Genomic DNA, 24,186 nt, shown 5'->3' with positions numbered 1-24,186 from the left:
CATGCCATTAGAAATATAATATGAAATGTGTAAAATGTCATGAGATCAAAATAAATCTCTAAAAGTTGTTTAAATACTAAACTAGTAACCTAGGTTTATAAAAAATGAGTAAACTAAGATAGATAGTGCAGAAATCCACTTCCAGGGCCCACTTGGTATGTGCTGGGGCTGAGACTTGAGCTTTATACGTGCCTAGGCTGTTTCTGGAGTTAAACGCCAGGTTGTAGCCTGTTTTGGGCGTTTAACTCCAACTTGTAACCTGTTTCTAACGTTTAACGCCAGAATGGAACATGGAACTGGCATTGAACGCCAGTTTACGTCATTTATCTTTGAGCAAAGTATAGACTAATATATATTACTAGAAAGCCCTGGATGTCTACTTTCCAACGCAATTGAGAGTGCGACAGTTGGACTCCTGTGGCTCTAGAAAATCCATTTCGAGTGTAAGGAGGTCAGAATCCAACAGCATTTGCAATCCAACAGCATTTGCAATCCTTCTTCAGCCTGAATCAGATTTTTGCTCAGGTCCCTCAATTTTAGCCTGAAAATATCTGAAATTACAGAAAATCACACAAACTCATAGTAAAGTCCAGAAATGTGAATTTTGAATAAAAACTAATTAAAATATACTAAAAAGTAATTAAAACATGCTGAAAACTACTTAAAAACAATGCTAAAAAGCGTATAAATTATCCGCTTATCATTGACTAATTATTCGCTAATTTTACGTGGTTTACAAAATGCCAGTTAAGAATTTCTGATATAAATAGCGTTGCAGGTACACCCTTAACCGACAAAATTTTTACTATCAATTTAGAATATGTCACAATTAAGAATAAATAACCGGGAGTAGAATCCCGGATCGTTTCCGTAAGAGTTGACAAAGGATGGAAATTATTGGTTAGGATTTTTCTGATTATTTTTTGAATTTGAAAACAGAAAAAATAAATAACTTGAAATTAAAACAACGAATGAATAACAAGAGGTGATATGTATTTGAAATAAAAGGCCTTGGTTAGGGGAGAAAATTGGAGTTTCTATCCTTGTTGTCTTTTCCAAGTTTAATAGTAAAGGTTCATTGCTCCCACTTAGTTATCCGGTAACAATTGAAGGAAAGTCAAGTTGCTATCACTAACTTTGACTCACAAGTCCTAGTCACTTCCTGAGGAGGACTAGAGTTGGTAAAAATTGAGTTAGCCAGCAATCCCCAATTACAGATCAATACTTGAGTATCACAACTCAAGGGACCTCAATTAATCAACCCCTAAGCCAAGCTGGAATGTCTACTCCATTAACATGAATGCCATTTTCATAAACACATAGTCGGAGTAAATAAGACATATAAATTATGAGAAATTAATTAAATCAAAATTTGCACTAACAATAATTAAGCAAACTCAAACACGTACTAAGATTAAACATAAAAATAAATCAATGCATTAATAAAATTCAACAATAACAAGATCCAATCATGAATTCAAAGAAATTAAATGGAAAAACAAAAGTAATAGAAGTAATAGAGAAGAAAACTATAAGAACAATGACACCAATTGAAGGTAGCAGCATCTCTCTCTCGATTTAATTCAAAGCAGAATTATGAACATCAAAAACCCTAGAGAAAAGTAGGTATTTCTCTCTCTAGAACTCAAAACTAATAAAAAACTAAAATGAAAAGTGAAGTGTCTTCAGTCTCAGCTCCATCCCTACCTTTAGTCTGTGTTTTTGGGCTTGGATCTGGGTCCAAATTAGCCCAGAAATTGCCCCTAGCGAGTTCTATTAAGTGCAGCACGTGACGCTCTGTCACGCATACGCGTCGGCCATGCGTACATGTTGCTAAACCTTGCCCCTGTCCACGTGTACGCGTCGCTGAACGACGCTCCTGGTCACGTGCACGTGTCGGCCATGTGTTCGCGTCGCTCCTCGCTTCGCAAATCTTCACTTTCTTGTGCTCCTTCCACTTTAACATGCTTCATCTTCATCCTTTAAGCCATATATGCCATGTAAACCTGAAAACACTTAACAAGCACATCACGGCATCGAATGGTAATAAAGGAGAATTAAAAATTAACAATTTCAAGACCTAGGAAACATGTTTTTAATCATAGCACAAAATTGGGAAGGAACCTTAAAAACATGCAATTTACATGAATAAGTGTGAGAATAGTTGATAAAACCTACTCAATTCAGTCCAAAATATATCATAAAATAATGGTTTATCATTAGCCAAGTTAGTCATCGTGGCCACAAACCTGGCATGGTCATTAGAGGGTTGACTATCCTCACAATCTCTTCGAGTATGTGTCTGATCTTACCATTCAGGGTCATGTCCACACACCAAACAATCGATATCAAGGTGATCAGTCTCAATATCAAAAGCCTAGTGCTTTAATTATCCCAAAAAGGAACTCACAAACAAGCATGCTATACATATATCAAGCACATAACCTAAATAGCATGAAAGAAAAAAATGACACAAAGTATACAATGAAGCACAATCGGTCCATCCCTCAGGCTCATGAGGACGAACTACTTTGATACCACTAAATGTAACACCCTAATCACCCTAAGCCTTATCTCATACCGTAAAGCCAAGGATAACTAAAGGTTACGACAATTCTAAGGCTTAAACATATATATATATATATATATATATATATATATATATATATATATATATATATATATATAAAGGAATCATAATTCTAGAAGCCCGATGAATAAGCAAGCTCAAAAACAGAGTTAAAAAAGTGCAAAACATTTATACAAAGCTTCAAACTTAAGGCATAAGATAAAAATATAAGATAACAAAATATAAGTATATAAGAGGATATAAAAGCCATAAAAAACTAGCCTTAGCCTGCAGAGTTTAGGCCAACTAGTATTATACAGAGATACAGAGTTTTGCGAGTTAAAATAGTATAAACAGAATATCTCTCTCAAAGTAAGCCTCTTAGGCAATGTAAATACAAAGGTAAGAGAACTAAATCAAAATAACCAAAAGACTCCAAATACATGATAAAGGTCCTCCGCTCTGTCACCGTCAAGCAACTCACCGAGGTGGGTTGCGACCTGCATCTAGAAAACAACAACAAAGTCTGGAATGAGAACCAGAGGTTCTCAGTATGGTAACAGTGCCCAGTGATGTAAAATATAAGACTCTTGGATGCCAGAGGCAATCCTAGAGCTTCTTATCCATCAAGTGATTCAAGCTTAAAACATAATTAAATTTAAACAGCAACTTCAAATACCATAATATAATGGGGTAATCTAACTTAGGGAATTTCTAAACTAACATCCACACCGCTATCCCATAGCCTTCGCCAGCCTAACCGCCATGCGATCCCATCGCCACCGCCTACCAAGCCTCCTCAATCCCAGTAGAAAACACAAGTAATTTCATACAAGTAAAACACAAGTAATTATCAATTATATCAAGTAATTCAAGAAGCAATTAAGCATGTTATACAAATAGGCAAGCAATGAAAGTAAACAAAGCAAACAACCGTATAGAAGGTGCACATGATGAATGCCTGCCCTATTGGCTGCGATATCACATTGTCGGTTCAACTGCCAACCCGACACATCCCCATGGAGATGTCGCCCTTCGGTCTCAGAATGGGAACCCCCGAGATATCGTGCCCAGAACACGCTCTAGGATATAGTGCCTACACACTCTAGTAATTCCGAAAGGATGCGAGCAGGATACTCTTACCACGGACCTTACATCTCAACGTAAGTGGGATGAACCACCGCCCTTATGCCATTGTCACGACCACGACAGGAGGGATTAACCACCGTCCCTGCCAGACACATAGCGTCTCAACAATCTCAGTAGAAAACAATATATTAGGGGTTTTCAGAAAACAATTTTCAGTACTCAGTAAATCCATCACCAAATCCATAACTCCCCAATTCTTCATACCAATCATCTTTACAATACTCTACCACCTCACTCGACTAATCCACCCTCAGTACTCCAGAAACATAAAGCTCCGTCTTCTAAACCTTTTAGCAGAAAATATCTAGTTAAACTCACTTTAGGTATTCTCTATGTTTCAAGGCCTAAAACAAGTTAAGATACCCTAGACAAGCATTATGGAAGTTTACAAACTTGCTGGGAAGGTAAAACAATTAAAAACAAGGTTTTCGTTGAAAAACAGGGCGGTTGTGCGTAAATGTAAGAACTGAAAATAATTAACGATTAATTAACGTAAAATAATAACAAATTACGTTGGCCAAAATAGGATCCAAAAATTTAGAATGTTAATTAGAAAATTTAAATAATCATTTGGACTCAGTAGATTTTTTTGATTTGGAAAATGTAATTTTCTTCGGAAAATTGCGTAAAACCATGAACCGGTAAATTAATCGGCAGTACCGGCTAAAATCTATCTGGTACTATGTGAGAATAATAAAAATAGTAGAAAACCTTAGAAAAATAGTTAGAATTGAAAACCGGGCACTAATTTTAAAGATTTAGCCCATAGTTGGGTCAAACGGGCCAAAAACGCTAACGGGTTGGACTAGACCCAAGTTGGTCCCAAGCCCAACTTATATATACTTAAAAGAAGGCCATTTCAGGCACTTCACCCTTCATAAACAAAAATACCTACTGCATAGAGAGAAGTGAGAGAAGAGAGCAAAAGGGGGAAGGTTACTATTCACATACAACTTCCGATGGCCATATCTCAAGCTACGATGCTCCGATTCTTGTGCCGTCAGCGGCTACGCAAAGCTCTTGCCAAGCCCGTTAGTTCTATCTAACTTGTTAAGGTAAGATTTTGAAATTTTCTCTCCTCTTTGTAACCCTAAGAAATTCAAAAATGTGGGTGTTGGTTTTGAGTGAATTTTTGTGTTTTGATTGATTAGGTGGTATCTAAGGTTGGACTATTGGTGGTTTGTGCCCCAAACACCATCAGAGAAGGTAAGAAAACTCTTTACCTTGTTAATTTATAAATTTGATGAACCCTAGGTATTGATTTGTGATAAATAATGTATGTCTTGCTTGAAATTGTGATTATTGGGGCATTGGTTCTTGAAATTGTGGCTTGTTGGTGAATTGAGGCTTGTTGGAATTAAATCTTGGTTTATAGCACATATTGGAAATCAGCGAAGGTATGATTCCGGTTTTCTCTATGTAATATGTAATATCTCTGGACACTTAGGCTAGTAGACCATAGGATAGGATTGAAATTGAATGTTGATGATTATGATGTATTATGACTTTTGAGTTATGTTGCATGATGATGGATTATTGATGCTGTGTTAAGATTGATGTTGGGTGACTATTATGATAATGATGGGTGGTAAGTCACGGATTTATGTATGAGGAATTATTGATGTGTGATGTTGTTGTGCATTGTTTGAGAGATTAATGAATTGATTGATGATTTGGTATGGAAATGATGAAAATGTGAATTTTAGGTTGTGGAATGAATTGGAGGATATGTGAATATGATCTAGGTACATTAGGACTATTTTTAATGTGGAATAAGTGATTTTGGATGAGAGTTTGGTAAAATTGAGGTTTAGAGATTTTTGGTAAAAATAGATTTTGGGTAAACTTTGACGGATTATATCTTGGGCTACGATTTTTGAAATTGAATGATTTTTGTATCAAATTAAAAATAATTTAAAGAGCTTTAAAATGGTATAGATTTGTAGAAATCGGAATTTTGTAAAAAATGATATGATCGTGGGAAGTTGGTGTGAGAAATCTGAATTCTATGATGTTGCAGAATTTGTGATTTCTGGTTTGTGTCCGCACGCTCTGAACAGTGGCTGTATTTTGACTTGTGCGTACGCACAGCCTTGTGTGCACGCACACCCTGTGAATATTTGAAAACGTGCGTACACACACTCTGGTGCGCATGCATGCACAGGGAGATACATACTGTTGGGAGCGCTAGCATACTCTGGTGCGCACAAACCCTGGAAAGTTTGAAAGTTGTGCGTACGCACAACCCTGTGTGCATGCACATGCTGGGAAATACATTCTGTTGAGGGCGTTTGCACTATCTATGCGTGCATTTAAAATGAAAACTTTTATCTTCTGTGCGTACGCACACCTTTATTCATACGCACACTTTGCGAAAATTCTTTTGAGAGTGCATATGCCCAACGCTATGCGTATGCACATCGCCCTGTTTTTCAACGAAAACCTTGTTTTTAACTATTTTACTTTTCTGACAAGCTTGTAAACTTCCGTAATGCTTATCTAGGGTGTCTTAACTTGTTTTAGGCCTTGAAACATAGAGAATACCCTAAGGGAGTTTAACTAGATATTTTCTGGTAAAAGGTTTAGAAGATGGAGCTTTAGGTTTCTGGAGTACTGAGGGTGGATTAGTCAAGTGAGGTGGTAGAGTATTGTAAAGACTATTGGTATGAGGTATTGGGGAGTTATGCATTTGGTGATGGCTTTACTGAATACTAAAAAATGTTTTCTAAAAACCCCTAATATATTGTTTTCTACTGAGATTGTTGAGACACTATGCGCCTGGCAGGGACGGTGGTTAATCCCGCCTGTTGAAGTCGCGGCGGCGGCGTAAGGGTGGTGGTTCATCCTGCTTACGTTGAGATGTGAGGTTCATGGCAAGAGTATCCCGCTCGCATCCCTTCGGAATTAGTAGAGTGTTCAAGCACTATATCCTGGACCGTGTTCCAGGTACGATATCTCGAAGGTTCCCATTCTGAGACCGATGGGCGACATCTCCATGGAGATTTGTCGAGTTGGCAGTTAAACCTACAATGTGATATCACAGCCAATAGGGCAGGAATTCATCATGTGCATCTTCTATATGGTTGTTTTCTTTGTTTACTTGCATTGCCTGCCTATTTAGATAGCATGCTTAATTGATTCTTGAATTACTTGATATAATTGAAAATTACTTGTGTTTTACTTGTATGAAATTTCTTGTGTTTCTACTGGGATTAAGGAGGCTCGGTAGGTGGTGGCGATGGGATCGCATGGCGGTTAGGCTGGCGAAAGCTGTGGGACAGCGGTATGGATGTTGGTTTAGAAATTCCCTAAGTTAGATTACCCCATTATATTATGGTAGTTAAAGTTGTGGTTTAAATTTAATTATGTTTTAAGGTTGAATCTCTTGATGGATAAGAAGCTCTAGGATTACCTCTGGCTTCCAGGAGTCTTATATTTTACATCACTTGGTACTATTACCATACTGAGAACCTCCGGTTCTCATTCTATACTTTGTTGTTATTTTTCATATGCAGGTTGCAACCCACCTCTGTGAGTTGCTTAATGGTGATAGAGTGGATGACCTTTATCATGTATTTGGAGTCTTTTGGTTATTTTGATTTATTTCTCTCACTTTTGTATTTACATTGCCTTAGAGGCTTACTTTGAGAGAGATATTCTGTATATGTTGTTGATGACATGTCATCATGTCATATTTTTCTATGCTTTTCGTACAAGAAATTGATGATTAGTGCTAAAATATTGAATGCTTGTGTGCTTAAATGGTATATTTCCTTGATCTTTTGATTTTATAAATTTTGTAGAAAATAAGTGAAAAAAGATGCAAAATAGCACAAAATCAGCTCAAAAGAAGAAAAGAAGGATTTTGGGGCACACTTTGAAGTTGAGCACGCTTTGGAATCTTAGGCCACACTTTTAAAAGCGTGGCCCATGACCATGAAGCCTTGGCACATGCATTAATGCCGTATGCATGCATGCCTGAAATATTTAATTCCTAATGCTAATTGACTAAAGCGTTAAATGAATGAATGCTTTAACGTTAATGTATATATAGCATTATTAATTGAAGCCATACATTTCTAATGCAATTGGCAAATGAATAAGTAAAGCTTACATGCATTAACGCATTGGCATTACTAGTAAATGAATGCTATGATGGCTTATTCACACTAGTAATATTAATGCCATCATTGGCTTAATTATGCATTCATTAAATGAATGAACGCCTAGCATTATTAATTAAAGTTTATGTAAGCTTGCATTAAAAAAGCCAATGAAAGATTGCATTAGTAAAGCTAGCAAAGATAGCAGGAGCGTTCAATTTAAAGTGAGCACAACGTTCACAAAAATGAACATTTTCGGGCATAGGGGAGCGCTGGCCACAAAGGAACCAAGCGCCCAAGGAATAGCGCTCATTAAAAGGAGCGCTACGTTAAATTTTGTTCACTTTTTCGGGCTTTTCTTTAAGCCTTGTGACAGCATGAGCATGCGTCCTTCAAAGGGCCATAACTTGAGCTACAGATGTCCAATTGATGCGCTTCTAGTTGTGTTGGAAGGCTGACATTCAGAGCTTTCCAACGATATATAGAAATTTATATTTGGCATGAAATTGAAGCACAAGTGATTGGCATCATTAAGGCCCAAAAACCAACCAAGCATGCGCTGGCCAAGGCTCGAAGATGCACCAAGCATCAAGCCAAGGAGGTAGCGTTCCAAAATGTGAACGCTACGCTCACTCTCCCTACCTTTTTCGAGACCTTTGGCTTGGAAGCAAATGAATGCAGAGCTCAAAGAGTGAGCGGAATTCTCACAAAGTGAACGCTACGGACAAGGGGCTGTTATGGGCAAGGAGCAATGCACACAAGGGGAGCCAAGAGCAAGGGTAGCGTTCACAAAACTCAACTGAACGCTCCCCTGGGAGCTAACCATATAAACCCTGACCCATGCCACTTGAACCAAGCCATTCGAATCCATTTTTCTTCAAATCCAAAGCAAGCAAAGCCCATTATCATCACCCAAAGGCACAAGAGATAGTTAGAATAGGAATTTCATTTAATTGTAATTTGTCTTCAATTTCAATTTCATTTCTCAGTTTATAAAGCCTATATAAAGGCATCAATTTCTTTTCATTAAAGAAGGCTGGCTCTACTAGAGAGCAATAGGAGTAGGATAGAATAGAAAGCTCTCTTTGAAACACTTTCAATTTTAGGCACTTTTACATTTCAAGTATTGCCTTCAATTTAGTTTGTGAAATCTTCATCTTCCTGAAATTCTGTTCTTCTTCAATTTCACAGTTTCAATTTCATTGAGCTTGATTTACTCCTCTGCACTTCTATTTACATTTTGCCACTTTATATTTGAGCTTGCTGTGATCCGAATTTATTTTTTCTGCAATTTAATTCTTCTGCAATTGTTCTAAGCTTTGATCTACTGCTTCATTGATCTTCTAGCACCCAGTCCCCCCTTTACATTTTGTTGCAAATTTACTTTTCTTGCTCTTTAAGATTTTGTCAAATCTACATTCTGCTGATTTACATTTGATGCAATTTATATTTCCTGTTCTTTAAGGTTTTGTCAATTTACTTCCTGCGAGTGAGATCTGCTGCAATTTACTTTCCTTGTCATTTAAGCTTCAAGCTAATTTACATTTTGCTCTTTACTTTCACTGCAATTTACTTTCTGCATTTTAAAATTCCTAGCAATTTCCTTTCTGTTGGTTAAATTTCACTTAATTCACCAATATTAGCTTGACTAAACTAATCACTCACTAAAGTTGCTTGATCCAGCAATCCTCGTGGGATCGACCTCACTCTAAGTGAGTTTTACTACTTGATGCGACCCGGTACACTTGCCGGTGAGTTTTGTGTGGAATCATCTTTCCACCGATCAGCTGTTTTAACTCGCAAAACTCTGTATGTCTGTATAACACTAGTCGGCCTAAACTCCGCAGGCTGAAGCTAGTTCCTTATGACTATTATATCCTCTTATATACTTATATTTTGTTATCTTATATCTTTATCTTGTGCCTTAAGTTTGTAGCTTCATATGAACATTTTGCTCTTTTGTAACTATGTTTTTGAGCTTGCTTATTCATCGGGCTTCTAGAATTATTATTCCTTTCTATATATATATTTATGTATAAGCCTTAGAATTGTCGTAATCTTTAGTTATACTTTGCTTTATGGCATGAGGTAAGGCTTAGGATGATTAGGGTGTTACCATATATTTAGTGACAAATAATCCCAACTCAATTGTCTTCAAGGTAGTGTTTGATGGAGAGACAGAGACAGAAAGACTGAGACTGAGAGACAAAGACTAAAAGACAGAGATTGAAATAAATCTCAGTATTCTGTTTGGTGTAAAGTGAGAGACAGAAATTGAAACAAGAATGAAATTCTAATTTAATTTGTACAAAGGATAAAATTGGAATTAATTAATTGAAATGAAGGTATTTTAGAAGTTTTAGTCTCCATATCTACAAATTTTAGTTCCTTGTGTCCCTACCTTTTGGAGGTACTGGAATACTGAAATTTTGGGGACAAAGACAGAAATTTTAGTACCAGTTTCTGAACCAACAAATATGATACTAAGTCTCAGTCTCTCAGTCTCTATCTAAGTACCTCAAAACAAATGCAACCTAAGAGAACACTGGAATATCAAGATCTGGGTTCACTCCAGAGCAAAGATTTGCCTTATTAAAGTTTATGAAAGATAAAAGTGTGCAGCAACAAACTCATAATGCAAATCAAATTTTGACTAATTCCATTCAGACCTCCACTCTAGGTAAAACCATTGCATTACATTTTAATGCGAGAATCACTACTAGAAATAGGATTTTTTCTGACGAAAATTTCAAACGAAATTTATTCCGTCTGAATAAGTTTTTCATTTCGGACAAATTTTAGACAAATGTTCAACAATTTTTAGTGGAGATATTGAAATAATATATTCTGTCCTAAATTTGTCTAAATTTTGTCCCAAATTTTGGCGCCAAATTTTTTTTAGATGGCGCCAAAATTTTCATACAGATTAGCAATACATTTTGGACAAAACTATAATTCGTCCATATTCCATCTGAATATGCGCAATAACTTCAGACGGATTTGGGACACATTTTGAAAAATATTAATTCTATCCCAAATTTGTCTATAATTAGTCTTAAATACTTTTACTATAACTAATCCTTCGAAGTAGACAAAATTTTTTCCCACAAATTTGAGACAAAAATAGCATCATTTGTAAATTCCGTTTGAAAGTTCATCAATTTTCAAACAGATTTCAAATATTTATTGAAAACTTTTAAAATTTAGTATAAAAATATTATTTATATTTTAAATTAGTCTATGATCTATCCCAAATATTTTTGCTATTCCAAAATAAAGTTTCTTTTTCCTAAAATAACCTTAATTATATATAACTTATAAAAAGGTACTGTTTTTGTTTGCACCTTTCAATTCCAAAACCTCTTGATCAAAATATGAAATAATGATCATACCAATTAACATCTTATTTATTATTATACATATTTTAAAAAATTGGAATAATAGGTACGTTAGTGCTTATTTATGCAGGCTTTTTTATATAAATAAAATATATTAATTCCCATAATACGGATGCAGAGAAAGCTTTACAAAAATGCACAGGGCCATTGTTCGCAAAGCACTCGCGAAATGGATTTAGTCGCCATCTAAAGAGGGGCGCACACGAATTGGAACTTCTGTTGGGGGAAGCCATTTTGTACCTGGCGCCAACCAAATGGGTACTTTTGGTGGGGCTATCATGAAATTTAGTTGGTTTATTTTTAAAATAAATTTTTTAATATTTTAAAAAATAAAAAATAATTTAATTTTTTATTAAGTTAATAATTTATTTTTATATAATATCAAATATGAAATAAATTACAATCTTAAAATAATTAATTGAATCATTATAGATCAACCATTAAAATATAAGACTAGTAAATTAATCTATTATTCACCATAACTCTTTTAATTCAGGTAGTACGTACTCAGTACTAAATAAAAAAATTTAACAAATATACTTATTCAATTCTAAATTTTAGAACTAAATTGACTATATTTTTATTAGTTTTTTTCCTATCATTGTATATTATATTTGACTTTTTTTAGTTAAACTTGGGAGACTCTATCTTTTTATTTTTTTATATACTTTATCTTCTTATTTTTTTTATTCTTGTATTTTTATTATATTTAATATTAAATTTCTTATAAAATTTTTTATATACCATCTTATATTTAATTTTAATTTTTATAGTTACCTCATATTATTTTTTAATTTATTCTTTTAATTATTTACGTTATAATAATTCAAAATTTAATTTTTTAACAAATTTAAGATAAAGTGTATCTAAAAGAATTAGATATATAAAAATCTGAAAAATAAATTAGAGGAGTGCTAGGGGCCAGTAGATTTTGTGATTTGTAGCCATCAATTAGTCATCAGTAGTGTTTTTAATGGTGTAAAATTACATCTAATGGTGGATAATTACTCATTTTTCTTTTGATGGTTAAATGCTGGCCAAATTTTAATAAAAGTGCTGGCTCAATAAATTATATCTAATCTTCTAAAAAAAATAGTAAAGAAAAAATATAATAAAAAAATCACGTAAAATAAAAAAAGTCATATACTTTTTCATAACATTAAGGTATATTAAAAATTTAAAAAGATACAAATAAATACATTTCTTAGTGGACTTTTTCATACTATTCATTTTGATCTTCATCCTCATTATTCTCGTCGTTGTCGTCCTCGTTCTCATCCTCATCCATATCTTTGTCCTCATCCCCAAGTGGCTCATCATCATCATCATCATCATCATCATCATCTTCTTCTTCTTCTTCTTCTTCTTCTCCTTCTTTTTCTTCATATCTTGTACTATTGGTATCCAGTAAATCAACAATAATGTCAATATCATTTGAGATATGATTGTTAGATTGATTTGTGTCATCTTGTTGATATACAAAATCCTCCGTTGTTTCAATCTCAATCTCACCTTTTGCTTTAGTTTTGAATACAAACCATCATTCTGCTTTTTTCTTGGTGTTGCTCATTGGATGAGGTGCAAAATATACTTGAATTGCTTTATGTGCAATGATAAACGGGTCATATTTACCATATCATCGATTCTTTCGAATCTGTATGATTCCATACTCTTTGTTTACCTTTGTTCCTTTGCCAATCGTGGGATCAAACCATTCACATTTAAATAGTACAACTCTTGTTAGTGGTAGCCTAGTATACTCAACTTGAATAATTTCATCAAGCTGGCCATAGAAATCATTTTCATATTCACCATAATATGTGCCTTTGACACATATTCCATAATTCTGAGTTGACTTTCCACTTGAGTGAGATCTTGTGTGAAACTTGAAGCCATTGACTTTGTAGATAGGCCAACATTTAACAATTCTCAAAGGACCCCATGCCAAGGAATGAATATTCGAATCTGTCACATTATTTAAAGGATCGTGAACCTGTATTAAATAAGAACCAATAAGTTAGAATATAATGTGTCATCTACCAAAAAATGTGTGTACAATAAGACTATCATATCATGTTGACTTACATAATTTTTAAACCATTTTACAAAATTCGCTTCAATAAATTGATCAATTTGTTCATCACTTAAAGTAATATGATCTTGTCGTATGAAGTTCACAAAGATCCTATAGTACATGAATTTCAAATAAATTAAAATTATTAATATAAGAAAATATTATTAATAGTAAGAATATATATATAGGAAGATAAATACTCACTCAATATATGGCTTAATTTTATCACAGTTTATTAGTATATGATTCATGGCTGCACTAAATTCTTTGTCATCTACATAACGAGTTTTGCATTCACCAGTCAAACAACCAGGCAAATTAAAAATAAATAAAGTTGGTTGCATTGAATCATCACCCTCATCATTTTGCTTTGTGTCGATGCTAGTTTGGCTAAAATAGTACTCACAAAAGTGAGAAATCTCCTCAATTAGATATGACTCGATGATAGATCCTTCAACATGTGCTTTGTTCTTGACATTTTTCTTAAGATGATGAAGAAATCTGTCGTAAAAAAATTTATAACAAAAATCAAATAACAAATAGTTGGCTTAATAAAATAGTAAAAAGAAATTTGAGAATAAATATAGAGGTGTGACTAAGGTACCTCTCAAAAGGATACATCCATCTATATTACACAGGACCACCGAGCAATGCTTCAAATAGAAAATGAATAGGTAGATGTTCCATTGAGTCAAAAAATCCAGGAGAAAAAATACGTTCTAACTTGCATAGCACAATTGGAATATTTTCTTTAAGCTTATTGAGAACATCTTCTCGTAATGATGTTGAGCATCAATCTCGAAAAAATTGACTTAACTCTGTTATTGGCTTCCATATCTGCTCTGGCAATGAACTAAAAGTGATTGGGAGTAAACGTTCCATAAATATATGACAATCATGACTTTTCATTCCATATAAGTTGCCCTCCTTCATGTCAACACATCTTCCTAAATTTGAAACATATCCATCAGACATCCTTAACTCTTTCACCCATTCACATATTGCCCTCTTTTGCTGGAGGGTAAATGCGTAATTTACTTTGGGTTTTATAATTTTACCTCCACTTTGTTCTGGCAGTTTTAAACTTTTTTGCTTGCAGTATAATGACAGATCCATTCTAGCCTTTGCATTATCTTTAGTCTTTTCTTTGATGTCCATGACAGTATTGAATATATTATCAAATACATTCTTCTCAATATGCATTACATCAAGGTTATGACGGATTAAATTATGACGCCAATAAGGCAAATCCCAAAATATACTTCTTTTGGTCCAATTATGCATACTTCCATATCCTTCTATCTCAAGTTGCTCAACATCACTTATCTTATCATAATTCTGAACTATATCCTATATTTGCTCTCCAGTCAATCTTGGCGGAGGTTCTGATCTCTCAATTCTATTCTTATAGAATGCATCCTTGTTTCTTCTAAACATGTGATTATATGGCAAGAATTGTCAGTGGCAATCAAACCATGATGGCTTTCCCCCATTTTTTAATTGGAATGCCTTTGTTCGTTCCATACAGTATAGGCATGCTAGCCTGCCTGCTGTCATTCATCCAGACAACATTCCATATGCAGGAAAATCATTAATAGTCCACAACAATGCAGCTCGCATTACAAAATTTGACTTGGAATGAATATCATAAGTTAAAACTCCATCTTTCCATAGTAGTTTTAGCTCATCAATCAAGGGCTGCAGGTATACATCAATCCTAGTTTTGGGATTACGAGGACCAGGGATAATCATGGATAAAAACATGTAAGGAGTTTTCATGCACATAGAAGGAGGCAGGTTATAAGGAGTGACAATTATTGGCCAATATGAATATTGTTTACCAGATTGACCAAAAGGGGTGAATCCACCAGCACATAATCCTAGTCTGACATTGCGTGGTTCTTGAGAAAATTGTGGATGTTTTCTATCAAAATACTTCCATGCTTTTGAATTCGATGGATGCTCAAAAACTCCTTTAAACTCGTGATCAAAATGCCATCGCATGTGAGCTGCTGTGTTCATTGAAGCATAAAGTCTTCTTAAATGAGGTATAAGCAGTAAATAGTGCATTTGTTTCAAAGGCACTTGTTTACCCTTTTTACCTATCTTATACCTTGGAGAATGACAAAATTTACATTCCTTTCTTGGTATATCATCCTCATTGTAATACAACATACAACCATTAATGCAACAATCAATTTTATTGCTTTTCATGCCAAGTTTCGATATTAGCTTCTTTGCTTCATAAAAATTGGAGACAAGTAAGTTATCCTTCGGCATCACTTCTTTCATAGCTTTCACGAAATCATCAAAGATTTGTTGAGATACATTCCCTTTAGCTTTTATACTCAACATTTTAACTGCCATTGATAATTCTGAATGATCAATACATCCCTCAAATAATGGGCGCTGAGCAGACTGTAATAAATCATAAAATTTTTTAGCTTCTGCATTCGGAGGCTCCTCTATGTGTTCTTCAAATTGACTCATAAATTCTGGTCCAGCAGCATCAACCACCATAGATTCATACGAATTTCTTATTGGCACATTAGCATGCGGAGAAGAACATGTACCTTCTTGATTATTATCTTGATCTACATTCAAATACAAAGGACTCTCTCCATGTGAATCCCAACACCATTATCTTAGTAAGAAACCATATTTATATAAATCTAATGAAACCTCATCCGGAGTTAAGAAAATCTTATTTTTATGTTTGTTGCAAGGACATCTAAGTACACCGCCTTCAAGTACAAATTGAGGTTGTTTTGTAACTGTATCAATAAAATTTCGAACACCATTGACAAATTTCTGTCGTAATCCTCCTCGGTTTGGCAAATTTCTATTGTACATCCACTTTCGATATTCTGGAATTTTCATATCTATATATAATGTATATTAAAAATTAAATTAATTAAATTATATTTTTATGAGATAACCAACTATGAGTATAATTAATTTAATGTTACAAAATTATAACATTATATTTTGATAAATAATAAATCATCTCAAAAAAATGTACCACACTTCACCGACCGCATCGTATGAAGTTTAATTTTTCTCAATTGGGGTTCGAACCCTTGTCATTTACAATAAAATTATCTTTCTCTGCCACTAAGCTGATTTATCTCTTACTAATTTATAGGCAAATTATAATATATATAGATATATTTTATCAAATAGTTTACTTCTACTTAATTTATTTTAATTTTAATTATAAACTCATTCATTCTTAAATTAATTATATTTTTATTTAATAATAATTATAAACTCACTTATTTTTTTTTATAATGATATAATATCTATTAATATCATTTTTGAGACAGTTACTTGTAGTATATAATAGATATAAACTAATAAATAAATTATTAAAATTTAAAAGAAATAGTTATTTTAATATAAAAATAAAATAAAAATATTTATGATAGAATAAAATTAACAAAATATTTATTATTTCTGTTCCATATTATTTTAAATTAGCTAAATATTTTTAAAATATTAGTAAAAATATGTATTTTTTTTTTTAATTTTTTTTATTACATTACTTTTTCAAATTGTTCAATCATAAAACTCAAAGAGATCTACTGGAACCTTATTAAATCATACCGGTATTATAAATATCATCGTTTTGAATATGACCGTTCATTATTTCAAGTTTTTAACGTTATTTAATTTAAAACTTAAAAAATATTCCATCCGTATATGTTTTTAAAAAGATAAAAAAAAGATAATTTTTTAAAAATCAATTCAAACTTATTCTTTATCAATTTTACTCTTTGTTCTTTTTTTCAAAAAAAGACACAAATAACTTTTTATCTTAAAAATAATTAATTCAACTAAACAAGATAAATTAAATAAAGAACTAATCGGTAAATAATAAAATTATTAATAATGAAAAATTATAATAATAAACATTAAATCACATAATGATAGATATTAAAAAAAATTTACCTATGTACGGATTGTGAGATGGATCGAAAATTTGCGAGTTAAGACAATTTGTCTTATTGGAGCGATAGGGTGGGTACTTATAAAAATACTCCAACACAGAATATATTTAAAAAGTATATGTGTGTGGAATGAGTAATGTAATTGAGGGGTCTCTAGCACATCTTTATATAATTTGAGACAATTATCTTATCTTATCTTATCTATCTTATTCATTAATATAAAAGATGTATTTAATTATGTTGATCTTCTAAATATTTAGTTTTTAAGATTATTATTGATGCACAGAAAACTTGTCTCGCAACAAATTTCCCTTGGGCAAGTGTACCGAATTGTCGTCAAGTAATAACTCACAAAAGAGTGAGGTCAAATCCCACAGAGATTAACGGATTAAGCAATCAATAGTTGATTGATTATCCTAGTTAGACGATTCAGATTTGGATGATGAGTAAAAAGGGAATGTAAATTGCATGAATGTAAAGAAAGCAATAAAGTGCAGAAAAGTAAAATGGCAAGAAAAGTAAATGTAAGAACTAAAAAATAAAATGAACATTGGGATCAAGAGATATTACAATCCTCAGGATCAAGTTCATTCTCATCTCTTCCTCAATCAATGTATTCATTGATCTCCTTGGCAATCTTAAGTGATCGAATTACAATTCCTTGTAATTCAATCTCTCAAATCTTGATCAATAGCCAATTCCTTGGTCAATTGCTCATGAGAAGAGATGAAGTATGGTCACTGATTATACCACATGCATTTTCCAAATCAGGTGTTGGTGGATTATAGTCACATATCCATCCAAACCCAATTTGATCCAACATGAGAAAGCATTTCTAGCATGATCTCTTCATTCCTTTTTCAAGGTTCAGAAGAGATCCAAGTATGAATAGCTTCTTTTCCAAGATAACTACCCAATTGGATGAAGATTGAAAGCTTTCTAGTAAAATCAAGAGAAAAGAAAGAAGAAGAAGAATAAGAACTACACTTAATCCATTGAATCACAATAGAGCTCTCTAACCCAATGTAAAGAGTTAGTTGATCATTGCTCTACAAAAATAGAAAAAAAAGAAAATGCAGAAAAGTAAAGATGAAGATTCAAACTGAAATTGAAAACTCAACATTCATAAATGAAATTTACAACTAAAAGAAAAAGGAGGAAAAGTGTGTGAGGGGAGGGAGTCCGAAGACCCCTCTTCAATCCCCCATTCCAGAATTCCCAGACTGCTTTCAATGTAAAAACTAAGGCCTTTATATAGGCTCTCCTACATTACAAAATGAAATTAAAAGCAAATTACAATTAAATGAAAATTCCTATTCTTGATGCTTCTTGTGATCTTGATTGGTTGACAATTGTGGGCTTGCTTGCTTGAGCTTTGAAGTGGACTTGAGAGAGAGTGAGTCAAGTTGAGGTCCAAGTGCTAAAGTTAGTGGTAAAGTTAGCCACACTAACGCTACAAGTGTGGCGTTAGTGCTAAAGTTATTGTGGCTAACGTTGCACTTGCTGCCCAGTTAGTGTTTTTGGGGCTTAAAAGATACCTCTTGTTTGTGCTCCAATTTCATTCCCACTATAGATTATTATATATCATTGGAAAGCTCTGAATGTCAGCTTTCTAATGCAACTAGAATCACCTCAATTGGATCTCTGTAGCTCAAGTTATGCTCCTTTGAAGTGGACATGGTCGCTGGCATAGTTGCCAGCGTTACTGGAAAATTGAGTGCCAATAACGCTAGCGATCAGGGCTTCATTATTGCCAGTTTCTGGAGCTCAAACTTAGTGTCCACCCCATACTATTATATATTGTTGGAAAGCCCTGGATGTCTACTTTCGAATGCCTTTAGAAGCGCATTATTTGGAGCTCTACAACTCGAGTTACACTTCTTGGAAGGTGAAGAGGTCAGCTGGCCTTACTACAGGTTGATACTATGTTCATCTTTGCACTTTCGGGACAGGTTTTCTCCCTCAAATTTAGTGTCAACCATATAATTCCATATATGCTTGGAAATCTTTGGAATCCTACTTTCTAATGCCACTGGAATCACCTCATTTGGAGCTTTGTGGCTCAAGTTATGGGTGTTTGAAGAAGGCATGGTCAGGCTGCCAGGTGGGACTTTTGCCCACGTTAACTACCACGTTAACTAAGTTAACGTGGGAGTTAACGTGACTCATAGTGGCTTGTGTGGGCTCATTCCAACGTTAGTGACAATGTTGGGTGTCACTAACGTTGGCGATCACCTCCCTTCTTCACGTTAGCTTCCACGTTAACTAGGTTAACGTGGGAGTTAACGTGGCTTATTGGGGCTTGTGTGGGTTCCTTCCAACGTTAGTGACAATGTTTGGTGTCACTAACGTTGTCGACCACCTTGTTTCTTCACGTTAGCTTCCACGTTAACTAGGTTAACGTGGGAGTTAACGTGGCTTATTGTGACTTGGCCAACGTTAGTGATAAAGTTGAATGTCACTAACGTTGGCTTCCCCTTTACTTCTTAATGTTAGAGGCCACGTTTACTAAGTTAACGTGGCAACTAACGTGGCCACTTATGAGCTTGGTCCAACGTTAGTGATAATGTTAAGTGTCACTAACGTTGGCTCCATTTCCTTTCTTCAAAGTTAATGCCACTAACTTTTCTCACTAACGTTGAGGCTTTCCTTCCTTCCACGTTAGTGCCCACGTTAGTGTAACTAACGTAGCCACTAACGTGGCTTCTTCTCTTCTTCTTTTGGCCTGAAATCAATCAAACAAAGTGCATCAAAGTCTTGCTCTTAATCATGGGATCATGTATCATCCAATTTATCATATAATTCATGCAAAATTCTCATAAAATCATGTAAAGTGCACAATGTATGCTTGAATCAAGATGTAAGTGAATATTTATCCAAAACTAGCTTATTTCCTAAGAAAATGCATGAAACTACCTTAAAATCAGTAAAGAAAAGGTCAGTGAAACTGGCCAAAATTCCCTGGCATCTCAACCCCAAACTTAAAGCTTGCTTGTCCCTAAGCAAGTACTGGAACAAGAGAATGATGAATGGAATGCCAAGAGAAATGAGTCATTCTTGTGGAGGTCATGTCCCTGGTTTTATGGTGGTTTCATGCATAGCAACTTAGGTTCATTCCTTTACTGGCTTTCAGACCTTTATCATGTCCTAGAATACTCACTTTGCTTGCATCCCATGAGACTTTTATTCATTGATCCCTTTTGTTTCTTGTCAATTCATGGCTTATTTGTGTTCTTAGGCTAAGTGCTCTGTAAGGGGGCAACTCTTTAGAATAAGTTTTCAGCCAACACTCCCGAACCAGTTGGTTCAAGATGCTAGGTGTTGAAACACCCCTACGGACTTACTTCCTCAAGTCTCTCCCCCATACATACACACCACAGGCACATGGTTTGTTTATTTTCTTTTCTTGAGACCTTGGTATCCAGCACCTCTTTTGGTTACTAAATGCTCTGTAGTGAGGGTTACTCTTGATAGTGGACTTTCAGCTAATAATCCCGAGTTAGTTAACCCAAGTTACCAAGTGATAAGGCACTCCTAAGAGCTTATTCATCCAAGTAAATCCCTCACACAGGAACACCACAGACACATGCCTCGAGATTAAAACCATTGGTGCCTAGCCTTATTGCTTACTCTTTTTTTCTTTTATTTTTTTTTCACTTTCATTGTTCTTTCCCTTTTTCATATTAGGATCTTATTATTTAGCTAGTCTCATGGGGTATGTTCAAAGCATATAATTTAGGACAGAAAGTTATCTTCCCACCTTGTGGTTGAACCAACTTAGCTAACTTATGACCACACCACAAACTCAGGAACTTACTCCATAGTATGAACTCTACTCTGGTCTTTTATAAAACACTCATTCTCTTTTCATTTGATTCAAAAGGGACAAGCATACTAGTAAGCAAAGTAAGGATGCAGTAATGACATTCAGACTAGAAAACACAGCCTTAATCAATAAAAAGTTTAAAAGACAGAATTGACATGCTTATTCACAAGGAGAAAGCACACATACATACAAAGAACATAGAAGACAATCATGCAAATTAAAGTGCTGGAAATAAGTAAGAGGAGAAAGGAACTTTACCACCTTGTATTTTATCTTCATTGTTGTTGCCCTTTTCCTCCTATTCTTCCCCTTCCCACACCAGACATAGAATGATTGCTTATACTCAAGCAACAATTAAAACAGTGATGACGGGGTCCATGATGGATCATGAATGTCTTAGAATGAAGTGTGTGTATGCATGTGTTTCAGCAAGCAAGGTTAAGGATACAATAAAGACACAAGAGATACAAACAGAGACATTTTGATTGCATTAATAAGTGGTGTTGGCATGGTACTTTACATGAAAGTTAAGTGGCAACACCAAACTTAGTGTGCCACTGTCAATTTAGAATGTTGCAACTACCCAGTGAAGATTGAAAATCAAATTGTTGCATGGCAACACCAAACTTAGAGTGCAATCATATGCCAAATTATTGAAAGTAAACTAAGCAAAGCAAGAAAATGTTACCTACGGTTGGGTTGCCTCCCAACAAGCGCTATTTTAATGTCATTAGCTTGACATGTTGTTCACGACTTTCTTCCTCTTCTTCCAGTTTGTTAAGAGGAATGACCTCAAGAGGAAAGAGGAGCCAGTTAATGCCCCTTGTTTTGAGTGCCTCTCCCCAGCAAGCCTTCTTCTGTTGTTAGCTTGAGTAAACTTGCTTGTTGGGGTAGGGGTAGGATGGCTTTTGGTTGACCTTTTCTTCTTCATGAATATTGTCCTTCTTTTCTTGGTCACCATCCTTTTGTTAGTGTTCATGTTGATTGCCTTTACCACCTTGATTTCAGGATTTGGGTATTGTATGATGGTTGGAGCATCCTCTTCATCAATATCTTCTTGAATTGGTGGTTCAATGAACTCACCCTCTATGCAACTCTCTGTTTTGTTGGAGTATGGGTTCCCTTGATTGACTTCCTCCCTTATTCTTGACCTTTGAATGAACTCCTCTGTTTCTGGAGAGAGTGAAGTGGTCTCTCTTTGTGATCTCAGCTCTTCAATGAATTGTTCTTCAGAATAGAGTTGTGCATTCTCCCTCAATTTTTCTTCATGGTCCCTTTTTGCTATTTTCTCCTCTTCGATTGTTTTTATTATTTCTTCAAGGAGGAGTTCTATCCTAGTGAGTCTCTCCTCTACTCTACTTCTTCTGAGTTCTTCAATGATGAGTTCCACCTTAGCAAGTTTATCTAAAGGAGGTTGGGTAGGTTGTAATGGTTGGGCGGGATTGGCTTGTGAATGGAATTGGTTGTTTTGTGGTTGTGTGTTCTGAAAGTGGTATAACTCTTGTGCGTAGTGGATTGAGTTTTGTGGATGGTGAAATGAATTATATGGATTTGGGATAGACTTTTGTGCTGAGGCATACTCAAATGATGAAGAATTTAGGCATGTAAAACTTGGAGGTGAGGTTGTATAATTGAGAGTTGATGGCTCTTGATGAATGGGATATGAATGAGTGAAATCTCTTTGATTATGATCTTCCCAGTCACAACTTGAGTAGTGATCAATTTCACCAAAATATGGACCATTTTGTGGCTCTGGAAAGTACCCCGTTTCATGTTCTTGATACTCCCACCCACCATGAGCATAGTAAAGAGAATCATTCTGTGGTGGTGGAGAGTTTCCCATGAAATTTGATTGACTAAAATATGATGGATGCTCCTTTCTTTCCTACAGAAAGCTCTGTCTCAAACAATAATCACCAAAAGAAATTAGAATCTCCATTGTCACAGATTAGGAAATTCCCAGTGAGGCAATATCACAAACAGTTAGTTAGCAAAAGAAAATAAAGAAGCAAAAGAAAATAAAGACAAAAGAAAAGTTTCTAATCTAGTAAATCAATCAATCGGTAGTTTGTTAATCACGATTAATCCCCGGCAACGACGCCATAAACTTGATGCACGGAAAACTTGTCTCGCAACAAATTTCCCTTCGGCAAGTGTACCGAATTGTCGTCAAGTAATAACTCACAAAAGAGTGAGGTCGAATCCCACAGAGATTAACGGATTAAGCAATCAATAGTTGATTGATTATCCTAGTTAGACGATTCAGATTTGGATGAATAGTAAAAAGGGAATGTAAATTGCATGAATGTAAAGAAAGCAATAAAGTGCAGAAAAGTAAAATGGCAAGAAGAGTAAATGCAAGAACTAAAAAATAAAATGAACATTGGGATCAAGAGATATTGCAATCCTCAGGTTCAAGTTCATTCTCATCTCTTCCTCAATCAATGTATTCATTGATCTCCTTGGCAATCTTAAGTGATCGAATTACAATTCCTTGTAATTCAATCTCTCAAATCTTGATCAATAGCCAATTCCTTGGTCAATTGCTCATGAGAAGAGATGAAGTATGGTCACTGATTATACCACATGCATTTCCCAAATCAGGTGTTGGTGGATTATAGTCACATATCCATCCAAACCCAATTTGGTCCAACATGAGAAAGCATTTCTAGCATGATCTCTTCATTCCTCTTTCAAGGTTCAGAAGAGATCCAAGTATGAATAGCTTCTTTTTCAAGATAACTACCCAATTGGATGAAGATTGAAAGCTTTCTAGTAAAATCAAGAGAAAAGAAAGAAGAAGAAGAATAAGAACTACACTTAATCCATTGAATCACAATAGAGCTCTCTAACCCAATGTAAAGAGTTAGTTGATCATTGCTCTACAAAAATAGAAAAGAAAGAAAATGTAGAAAAGTAAAGATTAAGATTCAAACTGAAATTGAAAATTCAACATTCATAAATGAAATTTACAACTAAAAGAAAAAGGAGGAAAAGTGTGTGAGGGGAGGGAGTCAGAAGACCCCTCTTCAGTCCCCCATTCCATAATTCCCAGACTGCTTTCAATGTAAAAACTAAGGACTTTATATAGGCTCTCCTAAACTACAAAATGAAATT

General features: G+C 34.6%; 1 pseudogene; it reads right to left on the bottom strand.

Annotated features, from left to right (window-relative positions):
• Positions 1-12,855: 12,855 nt before the first annotated feature.
• On the bottom strand, positions 12,856-15,813 carry LOC148570861 (uncharacterized; annotated as a pseudogene).
• Positions 15,814-24,186: the final 8,373 nt, after the last annotated feature.

This window comes from Arachis ipaensis, chromosome B3, assembly GCF_059453495.1.
Source record: "Arachis ipaensis isolate K30076 ecotype BB chromosome B3, ASM5945349v1, whole genome shotgun sequence".
Lineage (NCBI taxonomy): Eukaryota > Viridiplantae > Streptophyta > Magnoliopsida > Fabales > Fabaceae > Arachis > Arachis ipaensis.
This window is presented reverse-complemented; position numbering and strand designations above follow the sequence as displayed.